The sequence below is a fragment of the Odocoileus virginianus genome, chromosome 9 (genome assembly GCF_023699985.2).
Source record: "Odocoileus virginianus isolate 20LAN1187 ecotype Illinois chromosome 9, Ovbor_1.2, whole genome shotgun sequence".
NCBI lineage: Eukaryota > Metazoa > Chordata > Mammalia > Artiodactyla > Cervidae > Odocoileus > Odocoileus virginianus.
Window position 1 is genome coordinate 3,344,216 of NC_069682.1, and position 12,095 is coordinate 3,356,310.

Here is a 12,095-nt window from a genome sequence, read left to right on the forward strand (position 1 = left end):
TCAGTTCTTGCTATTTGGGGGACTGGACTTCCCTGGTGGCTCAGCGGTAAAGAATCTGCCTGCCATGCAGGAGCCACAGCAGACTTGGGTTTGATCCCCGGGTTGGGAAGATCTCCTGGAGGAGGAAATGGCAGTCCACTGCGGTATTCTTGCCCCGCCGTGGACAGAGGAGCCTGGGATCGCCGAGTTGGACGGGGCGGAACTGACTTAGCGCAGGCGCTGCCCAGGTGTCGGGAGGTATCCGGCAACGCCCTCTGAGCTTGGGGTCCGGGTCCAGCTGTGGGATCTCTCCACCCGCTGGCTTCGCCCTGACTCATCTGAAAGCCAGTGTATGGGCTGTGCCTGGGAAGTGGCTTTTGTCCTCACATTTTAGGTGTTCTGAGGGCCCCAAATGGCACAATGGAGAGGAATAGCCAGGGGAGAGGGCCTTCTGAGGCTCCCTTAGTCTCAGCAGGTGTGCCCGGGCAGGCCCACAGGTGGAGGAGCCTGGGGGCAGGCCCCGCAGGTGGGGGCTCCAGTCCTGGCGGCCCCCTTAAGAGCCCATCATCCCAGCTCGGCCCTGAGAGCTGGCCCGTTACCATTTCATCGTGCTGGGGCAACGCCCGCCCTGCGCCCTGAGCACTGACTTCAGGCTAACTTCTCTAGCTGAGTTACAGCGGGGGCAGTGTGAAGGCCGCGCGGCTTGCCCAGCTCCAGCCGGCCTGGCAGCCACTTGAACAGTCTCCAGGAAAAGCTGCTCGCCTGAGCATTTAGGGGCAACAGTCACAGGCCGCTACGGCGATTTATCAAGACAGGAAAAGCAGAGGGAAGCCCCTGAGGTCTTGCCCCAGCCGCTGCTCGCTTTGCTTGCTTGATTTCTGTCTCTCCTTTTCCCTCCTCTCTTTTTCCTTTTACGCTCTTCCTCTCCCTCGCTCCCTGCTTCTCTCTCCCTCTCTCTATGCTCTCATTTTTGAAAGAAGAGAGGGGCAAAGGCCACTGTGTTTTAAGGCGATGCTTGAGGGACCTCGGGCCTCTTTTCTACACCTAAACACAGCAGGGCAGCGAAGGGAGTGGGTCTCCAGGGTGACTATCTGCCGGCGATGCGCGGGCCTGGGCGCTCGCAAACCCGCGCACTCGCGCCCACTGCGGATGGCGCCAGGCTGTCCTGGACCGAGTAGCCGGTCCTGGGGCAGGAGAGCCAGGCGGTGCTCTCCTTGTCGCGGCACAGGGGTCCTGACCTTCAGCCCCTCCCCTGGTGCAGGCACGGTGGGCCCGGGCCGCCAGGCTTCCGCCGGCTGGTACTTCTGGGACCTGCTCAACCCCGCTGAGCTCCTCCTGCGTCGGGATGCATGACAGATGCAGCAGCTGCGGGGAGGGCAAAGCTTCCAGGGGAAGATCCAAGAAATTGCTTTGGATGATCATTTCTGCTGAGCCGACCCACCGAGGGATCATTGGGCAGGCCGCGTCGGGGGCACTGGGAAAGGAAAGGAAAGCCCCCTGGTGACCCTGGGATGCAGGCCTCTGGTGGGCCATCACAACCGTGGGAGCCACAAGGATTTGTTGTCAGGCTTTCTCTGAGGTGCTAGAACATGGGCTTCTTCGTGGCTTCCAGAAGTTTTCCACACATGCTTGTTCTCGGCATCCACATCCAGTCTCCCTGCTTTGCTCTGGAGCCGATTTCTGAGCCCCCTCCCCTCCCCGCCCCAGCTGGCTGTTTGCTCAGGGCGCTCTGGCCCCCGCCCTGCGCTGTCCCCAAATGCCTTGGCTCTCTTATCTTCCGGCATGAGGCTCTAATTAGCCTCCTCTCAACCCCATAAATCAGCAGCCCCACCGCCCCTGGTTTGCTTCCTTGGCTGAGGCTGCAGGCTCACCTTTCTCTCCCAGATGACAAATCAGCCATTAATCTTGGGTTGAAAACGTTTATTGGCCAGCTTCCTTCAGTGGCTTCTCAACTGTTTGCAAACAAAGAGGAGGGGTCTGGGGTGACCTCAGTAGAGGAACTCACAGGTGGGTTTATTCTCAGGTTTGATTTCTGTTGTTGTTGTTGTTCTTTTTTCAGGAAGGGGGTAAATATATAACTCTGCCTCTCAGTGCTTCTGATTTCTTAGTTTTGAGTTTTGAAAAGTTTCCAGATCTTCTATTGGGCTGAAGTGCAGTTTGTTTGCATCAGTGATCAGCCTGGTTTGTTGCTATGTTTGCATGGAGACAGGGTTACCTGCGGGAGTAAAGAAAGGGGTGGTTTGACTGGGTGCTCTGTGACTCTCAACAGTTCAAACAGGTCGTCACCTCGATGTTTCCATGGCCAACAGATAAGGACCGCAGAAGAGTATCTAAAAGTTTAGCAGCAAAGGTGTTTTGAATCTCTTCATTAGCCTGGTGGTTTCCCTTGTCTGATCCCCGGGTGTTGAAGGGACCCTCCTCCCTTCTTGGGCTCCAGGAGATTGGCTCATCTTATAGTCTAGACTCAGCTGTTAGGAGGAGGGATGGATTTATCAGATGAAGTGTCCTTTAAGGATTTAGGAAATTAAGGTGGAAAGTTCAGGGGAGGATAGGAAGGACATTTCTTGAGGGAGAACTTATCTGAAAAAGGGAGACCATGTTTTCAGATATCACGGGTTAGAGGTGGGCTGTGGGTAAAATGTCGGTATTGGGTCCTTAAGAGTCCCATCTGTGCTCTAGTCCTAAGGAATTTGTGATGTCAGCGTTTTGGGTGTTGGGCCAGGGCACAGGGGTAGATATTTTCATCGACTCTCAGGCCCTATGCAGTTTGTGCCTTTCAGAGAAGATTAATGGGGCTCCATGACCTCAAGGAAATGGATAGTCTTAAAACCTGAAGCCCTCGGGATACCATCTATGAAGCGGTCCACACCAAAATGGGGATGTTGGAGTTTGTAACCTTGGTGTTCATTGTCGGTGATAGCACTTTTGCCTCCTGATCCACCCCCATCCCAACAGTCACTTTAGACTGGGTATCACCCATTCAATTGATTAAAAAACTACTTTTTTAGTTACCAGGGCTTTTAAATAAGAGGTCCCAGCATACTATAAAATGTGTTCAGTGACTCTCTTTTCCTCCTTACATTCTTTGACCTTGTCAGAGAGACAGTGTCTCCCTTGTCATTGGCAAGTCCTTGAATATTGTCATTTTCATCTCCCATGTTACCATCTGCCTCCCCAGGACAGACCATCCGTTGTTTTTCACATGTATTTTAGTTGATGTATAAATCACTCATCAGTGAAATCACAGATATTTGATGTGAGTTCAGTCATTTTGGACACATTCATACCCACATGTAACTCACAGAACATTTCTATTTCTTCAGAAAATTCTTTTGGGCTCCTATGAGACAGTCCTCCTCCCCTTGCCAAAAACCAGCTGTTTTGATATCTATCACTGTAGATTTGTTTTGCCTGCTTTAGAACTTCCTACAGTTGGAATCATACAGTGTAATTATTTTGTGTCCTTTACTCAACAGACTATTTTGAGATTGAGCCATCTATTGATGATTGCCATGTTTGGGGAGATGACCAATCCACAGAATTTTTCTCTGTGTAGAAACCATCATTGCCACTAGGGTCTAGAGTGTAGTCTTTTTAACCTGCATAACTAAACTACCAGTGCTGATTTTGAACAAGTGCCTGGGGGTGAAATCAGCTGCCTACCTAATATGTGTGTGCTGAGGTGGGGGTGGGGTGCATTCTTTTCTTTTGAGTGCTTGGAAGCACTTTTGCATATAACTTTTGGTCTCATTAAAATAATTCTTTAATTGTTTGGAAGGATGGGGTTCTTTGTTGAGATTTCTGTGAGTTGGCTAAGACACTTATTTTTTGTGCAGAATATAGCTCCTGTATGACTTGCAAATGAACCCAGCCTGTTGAAAATGAAGGGATACCTTGACCCAGGTATTCTTTGTTCTGTCGCTGGCCCTGGGGTGCAAGTCCTGACCTTGGAGAATTTTCTAGACACGTGGTGTGTACATGTTTCCTCCCTTCTGTAATCCCAGACAGCTTAGGTTTGCCTGGCCTTGGTCATACATCCTGCTAATTCTTAGGGTGGGAGTTGTACCAGTCTAACTGCTTAGGGCTACATCTTGGGCACAGGCCAGAAGGTCACCTTAGTACTTACTTAATTTAGCTCCTTTGCCAGTGGTTCAGTGTTAATGATTAATGGCTTGTCCTTCATAATTGAAGGTACTCATACTGCCCTGAGGTTTTAAGTTTATAGTTCTCTCTAGCAATCCTTACTGACTTGCACTGTTATAGTCTCTCATTTAGCACTTAGATGTCACAGAATTTTAGAGCACTGAGTGCTTTGGGGGTGATTTTTAATAAAAGAAATGAAAATACACGTCAGGAAGCTTCACTGATTCCTGAAAGCGACTCCATTAATTAATGCCAGTGGCTGGATGGCTGAGGTTGAAGACCCCTGCCTTCCAGAACGGGATGTGTGTGTGTGTGTGTGTGTGTGTGTGTGTGTGTGTGTGTTTGTGTGCATGTGCGTGTGTGCACGCGCATGCACGTATACCAAGTTGCTTCAGTTGTCTCCGACTCTTTGAGACCCCATGGGCTGTAGCCTGCCAGGCTCCTCTGTCCATGGAATTCTCCAGGCAAGAATGCTGGAGTGGGTTGCCATGCCCTCCTCCAGGGGATCTTCCTGACTCAGGTGTCAAACCTGTGGCTTCTGAATTGAAGGTGGATTCTTTACCACTGAGCCACTGGGGAAACTCTATACACACACACACACACGCACACACACACACATATGTATATATAATATCTTTGTGCAAATATGGAAGCCAAGAGGCTATATTCTACAGTAATTGGATTACTAAGTTCCACTGATAATATGTGGCCACTACATTCTTCATTAATGGGTGTTTTGAAGCCTTGATGAGGAGATATTTTAACATGTCTCCAATTAGTCATACTACTTGACATTAACAAAATTTCTGGTGTCAAGAAATTTTGGAATCATCTGTAGTTCAGTTTGAATGTGCTCTTTCTTGCTTTTGGTCTCCTATATTAGGTAAATCTGCATTTGGACTCCTTCCCATTTCATTTTTAGTGGAAAAGTAGGGAGGTAACCCCCGTCCAGCCTCAGGGTCTCAGAAGCCCCCCTGTTGATGCCTGTGAGAGCTGAACATGTGTGTGAGGCTCCAGAGGATGTGACCTTCGGGGTTATGGATCTGCTGGCTATAGGAGAAGTCGACCTTGACTGTGAAATAGTGGGTTTAAAAAGCAACTTTACCCAAGGGCCCACAGCTAATGATTCCAAAGTGTTGACTAAAGTATCAGAGTAAACAGTAGCAGATTTTCCCAGTGTTTACTTAGTTCTGTGACTTACAAAGGAATTGCATGGGCTTCCATCCACCCACTTTGCTGGCTTGTATCACCACCATCCATTTTGAAGCAACTTAAGTGATTTTGACCTTTTGTTTAGGTTGTGGGTCAGCGCAGAAAGGAAGTTTTCTATAAACCACTGTGATGTTTGCTTCAAATCAGAATGGGCATGTCTTTGATTAGAATTCCTTTCATGTCTAGGAATGGCTTCATCAGGGGGGATGAGAGTGTCATATAGGAGGGCATGTGCCTTACACTTGTCAGTCGTTCACTTCTTATTAAGTTTAGTCAAAAGCATGGTAGACAATGTGAGATGTTTAATTTTGGTTTCAATCACTCAAGCAACGCATATCCTGTAGACACGTGCCCATTCTATTGCACTTTCACAAGCAGCATTAGATGTACTGGTCTTATACCCCAAGGTTGCTGTGGGATTTTTCAAATGGAGAAATTTCCTCAAACTTTATCAAGGAAGATAATTTTGAACACTCAACTGCACATGGTACCTTTTTCAAAGAGGCTGGTATTATGTTCAATAAAAATCAGACATACAGATTCTGCCCAGAACTAATACATGAATGCTAGTGGTAAAGAACCTGCTTGCCAGTACAGGAGATGCAAGAGATGGGTTGAACCCCTGGGTGGGGAAGATCCCCTTGAGGAGGAAATGGCAGCCCAGTCGAGTATTCTTGCCTGGAAAATTCCACAGACAGAGGAGCTGGTGGGCTATATAGTCCATGGGACCATAAGGAGTTGGACATAACTGAGCACAGTGCATGAAACTGATATAAAATTAGCATTCTGAATATGCTGGATATTATTATTACTATTCATTCCTCCACATTGTTTTTGAGATGTGAGAGGGAAAATGTACATACATTTTATCAACCCAAGTTTACTAACAAAGACCCTGAAGTCCAACAGTTCAAGTAATATAGATAACGTCACCCAGAGCCTCTTGATGAAAGTGAAAGAGGAGAGTGAAAAAGTTGGCTTAAAGTTCAACATTCAGAAAACTAAGATCATGGCATCTGGTCCCATCATTTCATGGCAAATAGATGGGGAAACAATGGAAACAGTGACAGACTTTATTTTCTTCGGCTCCAAAATCACTGCAGATGGTGGCTGCAGCCATGAAATTAAAAGACACTTGCTCCTTGGAAGGAAAGCTATGACAAACCTAGACACATATTAAAAAGCAGAGCCATTACTTTGCCAACAAAGGTCCGTCTAGTCAAAGCTATGGTTTTCCCAGTAGTCATGTATGAATGTGAGAGTTGGACTTTAAAGAAAGCTGAGTGCCAAAGAATTGATGCTTTTGAACTGTGGTGTTGGAGAAGACTCTTGAGAGTTCCTTGGACTTTAAGAAGACCCAACCAGTCCATCCTAAAGGAAATCAGTCTTGAATATTCATTGGAAGGACTGATGCTGAAGCTGAAACTCCAATACTTTGGCCACCTGATGCGAAGAACTGGCTCATTGGAAAAGACCCTGATGCTGGGAAAGATTGAAGGTGGGAGGAGAAGGGGACAACAGAGGATGAGATGGTTGGATGACATCACTGACTCAATGGACATGAGTTTGAGTTATCTCCAGGAGTTGGTGATGGACAGGGAGGCCTGGCGTGCTGCAGTCTACAGAGTCGTGAAGAGTCAGACGTGACTGAGCGACTGAACTGAACTGAATGTCACCCAGAACTGGAGCTAAGTCCTGAGTGTCCCAATTCCTGTTCCTGATCTGTTGTCAGTTGGCCACATGGCTCAGGATGCCATACCAGCCTCTAATGGGCTGTCAATTCTTTTTACTTTGAGCCAAATGGCAGCTCTCCTCTGAGCCCTCCACTGCCTTTGAGCCTTGTCACCACCTAATCCTATCACTGCACGTGAACCCAATAGATGCCAAGTATTGCCTTTATGACATTTCTCCTAAAGTTCTCTGTATTTCACACTTTCCCTGTCCCCTTCTCCCAGCTAGGTTTAACCATTCCTGTGTCCCGTTTCCCCGAGCCAACCTAGTTGTCTTGATAAGTAAAGAGGAAGGTAACAATGGGACTTGTCACAGTGCCATGTATGTCTGAGCCCTTGCTGGAGAGCAGAGACCTTTCTTTCATGCCTTGGGTCAAAGCAAGCCCATAGACTTCATCCTAGAACACCAAGACCATCTGATATGGGTAGTGGGTTCTGAACAGTGAATGAATGAAAGAATAATTCAAGTCCAATGTGTTTATTCTAAAGGGGGAAATTAGGGCCCAGAGAACAGGTATAGTCAGAGATCCCAGCAGCAGAGCAGAGACCAAAGCCAGATCTTTCAGAGGCCACACTGACATCCTTCAGGATCAGTTCAGGTCCTGTTTGTGCTAGGAAATCTTCCAAGGAAACTGCACCCTCTCTTTTTCAATCTGCGGCCTCCTTTTGACCCATTCCTCCCTCTACATGTCTCAGCACTTGATTCCACTGAACACAGCACTTTTTAATGTCCCGTTGTACTTTATTCTCATCCAAACTCAAAGCAAAAATACACTCTGAAATAAAAATGTCTTCCAGTCTTCAGTACCCATTCCTGAACAAGGAGTATACACCTGCCTCCTATTTTTGTTGTGTGTATTTACACAAGTCACAGATGTGCCACAGGCACATAGTAGGTGTTCAGGAAAGATTTCTTGAAGGTAATTGAATTTCCTGGTAGCTGAACAACTAGACAGACTGGTGGATAGATATAAATTAGCACAGCAGATTTAAACCATGTGTTGATCATTGAAAAGTCGTTTCATTTTTAGCCAAGATAAATGCTTTTTTAATGTGTAAAGAAATCTATAATTTTTCGTGCTTTGAATTAAAGCTTCTGCTTCCCAGGTTTCCTGCCTGCTTCTGGCTGCTCTTAATGAGCTAATTTACCCCACCGAGGTGAGAGGTTTCCTCTTGGGAAGGGCTTAGATGTGCCTGTCTCATATCCAGGGCCCCAGAGCGTTTCCTTACAGGGCTTTAAACACTCTGAACATATTTAAGAGAGAAGCCAAGAAACAAATCTGTTGTTTTAGTTTTATTCCTCGAGGCTCAGCGGCTCAGCTTTCCTCCCCCTTTGATCGCACTCACTGGAGTGGCAGGACTGGAGACTGTGGAGAAGGGCTGGGTCTCTTTAGGAAGCCCAGTTCAGGGGGACCCACCCAGCTTTACACAATGAAAATAAAGTTGTCAAGCCTTTGAGGTGGCTGTGAAGATTTATTCTTCCTGGGCAAATTGGTGAGACATTTGTATTTTTTAAAAACGCTTTGATGAGCTTGATAAGGAAGCCCTGGTTTGACTGTGGAAAAACATTCCGGAGCTTTTTCCACCACTGGACTGGGTTCTCAACATTCACTGTGAAGCTTGGCCTGTGGAAATGAACTTTCCCTTTAAATTAATGATAAGACCATGAAGAGGACCGTGTGGGAATTATGAAACATGTGCTTACACTATCTTGGAACATGAGCCTCCACATGGCAGGAGGACTTAGAACATCCTGCACATCTTGACCTGTTCTCCCCATCTTCCAGGCCTCAGCTGCCCACCCCTCTAATGACTCCTCTGTTTTAATTTTTAGTTATGTTACTAATTATGGTTCTGTTACTTTGGTAATGTTTACGAGCTAAAGCAATGGAGGATGCAGCCTTTTATTATGCATATAATGGAAATAATTTCTGTCTTCCCTGAGATCAAGTATTGTTTGTTGTGGAAGAAGTGTCACACACTGTTCCCAGTATGTCTTCGTCACATACAGATCTCGAGGGATCTAGGAAAGGAAATGGAAACCGATGTGAAATATCTTACCCTTATATTCCAGAAAGCCTTTTTAGCCAGGAACATTTGCCAACATCCCTGAGATGGTCCTCTTAACATCTTTTAGTTAGGCAGACTGTTATGAATGGCTTTTAAAAGGCTGTGAGCTTCAGACCTAGAAGAGCATGAGGATTTATCAACTGGTAATGGCAGAAATTCTACCATGATTGGGGAATTTTCTTGGGAAAATCAGAAAACTGTCCTTCTGTTATTAGAACAGCCTTGTCCTGGGTTGCAACTGACAATGTGGTTCAGTGGAGAGCCCGTGGACTTTTGCCAGATGAAACCAGGTTTGAATTCACTGGTGGGTACTTATTTTCTGTATCAGCTTGGGTATATTCTTAATTCTTCTTGCTCACTTAGTTCAACTGTAAAATCAGGGAAACTTGTGGTTTGCTGGTTAGAGCCATTTAGGTTGTTAGGATCAAAGGTAGGGTCAGGTGATTCTGCAGGTCAGAGATTTTACTACAAGAGACACAGGACTGAAGGAAATGTACCAAGTGGTCACCATGCAGGCAGAAAGCAGTTCCTTCTTGAGAAGCCCTGCCATGTTCATGGCATGATTTATTCTTGTCTCTTTATCTCTCTGTGTGTCTGTCTCCACTCTGCCTTCATGGTTTGTTGTTGTTTCTACTCTTTCTATCATTCTCTTCTTGACCTTATGTCACATTCAGACTTCACCAATAGCATCTCATTGAGTCAGGAGGTAACCATCAAATAAGGAGTGCTCTTGGTCAGAGCTCTCATGCCAGGCTTCCTCAGAGCTGGCTCAGCCTATGAATGGTTGTCTTTGGCTCAGGATCTGATCCCTGAAACCATCATCAGTAGCCCAGCCAACAGGGACCCATGACATCAAACATGGCTATGTTTTCAGTGGGGGATGATCCTTGATAATCTCCATTTGCTCCTCCAGATCATTTTCCATTCTTCTTCACCCTCCTATGTGCCCTGGGGACTGACATCTGAACTATACTGAACTATATTGTCTGTGCTCCATTGATGTCGGGTTTCCTGTTAGGTTTAACTAATGGGGAGCATTGGCAGGAGATCAGACAGTGGAAGAGAGAAAAGTTGGGGTACTTATTCTTCATCTCCACTCCCTGCCACCTGACTGTGGTTTTGACAGTGACCAGACTCTGTCCATTAGCACCTATATCATGACTACAGCTCTCTCTTGCATTTTAGTAACAGTCCTTTTCTCCAGGCCTTCAGAATAATGGCTTCCGACTTTTGCTGGATCCTGGGTACTTCACCATCTCTGGTTTGTTCCCTTAATTGTGACCTCTGTTTTGTAAATAGTCCCTTCATTCAACTCATCAGTGAACACATTGGGTGGGCTAGCTCTTTCTTGATGGAACCTGTACTGGTTCAAAGATTGCATGTATGATGGATCTAAACATATCACATGCTGTCCAGGACAAACCCTCAACTTCAAGGATAGTTGTAAGAACTAACTGGGTTTATGTTCCTAAGGATCAAGTACATCAGGCAACTCAATAACTTGAAACTCCTATCAATATCCCTTCTACCATGTTTGTATGGAAAAAGCTAGCATTACATGGTTAGGAGATGAAGTCTCTGCACATGTCCCATCTAGCTTCTTCAATAACCTAAAAGTGGTCCTTCCAAGATAATGGGAATGATGTTCATAGGCCCACCAGTTCCTATGTTGAATTTTCTGAAGCAAATTCAGAGAGATGGGGATGTAACAGGACTTTCTGGGATATTATCATTGTTTTGTTAATTAAAATTTTTTTATCAAAGTATAGTTGATTTACAATGTTGTATTAGTTTATACATACATATATATATATGTTGTTGTTCAGTCGCTAAGTCATGACTCACTCTTTTTGACCCTATGGACTGCAGCACGCTAGGCTTCCCTATCTCCCACAATTTGCTCAAACTCATGTCCATTGATTGAATTGGTGATGACATCCAACCATCTCATCCTCTGTCTCCCCCTTCTCTTCCTGCCCTCAATCTTTCCCAGCATCAGGGTCTTTTCCAACTTTTTGCACCTGGTGGCCAAAGCTATTGGAGCTTCAGTGTCAGTCCATGCAATGAATATTCAGGGTTGATTTCCTTTAGGATTGACTGGTTGGATCTCCTTGTAGTCCAAGGGACTCTCAAGAGTCTTCTCCAACACCAAAGTTCAAAAACATCAATTCTTTGGCCCTCAGTCATTTTTATCGTCCAACTCTCACATTCATACATGACCACTGGACAAACCGTAGCTTTGACTAGATGGACCTTTGTTGGCGAAGTAATGTCTCTGCTATATATATATATGCTATATATATATATGCTATATATATATATATACTTTATATGTAATTTCATAGTCTTTCTGTTATGGTTTATTACAGTTTATTGAATATGGTTCTCTATGCTATCAGTAGTTACTTGTTTTTTTATATACAGTAGTATGTATCTGCTAATCCCAAACTCCTAATTTATACCCTTTTGGTAACCATTAAGTTTGTTTTGTAAGTCCATTTGTGTCATATGCTAGATTCCATATGTAAGTGATACCATATGATATTTGTCTTTCTCTTTCTGACTTACTTTACTTAGTATGATAATCTCTAGGTGTCTTCTGCAGAATAATCAACAGAAGCCTAGGTCAGGAGGACAGATGTATAATGCATGCATGGCTGTTCCTTCTCCCATGTCCTTGACGGTCTAGGAAGGCACTGCCTAGAAACCCATCTGCCCTGGATGTTATCTGTCACTCTCAGACACAAGGGTTAGTGATTATAGCTCTTGGTAATGATAGAGAAGAACCGTTTTTGTTTTGCCTTTTGAATCTTGTTTTCAAGTTTCATAGTTATACAGATTAGGTGAAATAGAGCCTTTTAATGAGATGTGTAACTCATAGTAGGCTGTAGCAGCAGGCATGAGAGGGGAGGGGCTTGGAGGCCAATATGTATGTGCAGCATTTGTCATCCAGTCTGACAG

General features: G+C 45.4%; 1 long non-coding RNA gene across 4 annotated transcripts in view; it reads left to right on the forward strand.

The window, feature by feature from the left end:
• The window catches only part of LOC139036542 (uncharacterized), a 141,806-nt gene that overhangs the window by 85,504 nt on the left and 44,207 nt on the right, over window positions 1–12,095 (forward strand). The gene's annotated exons all lie outside the window — the stretch shown is intronic.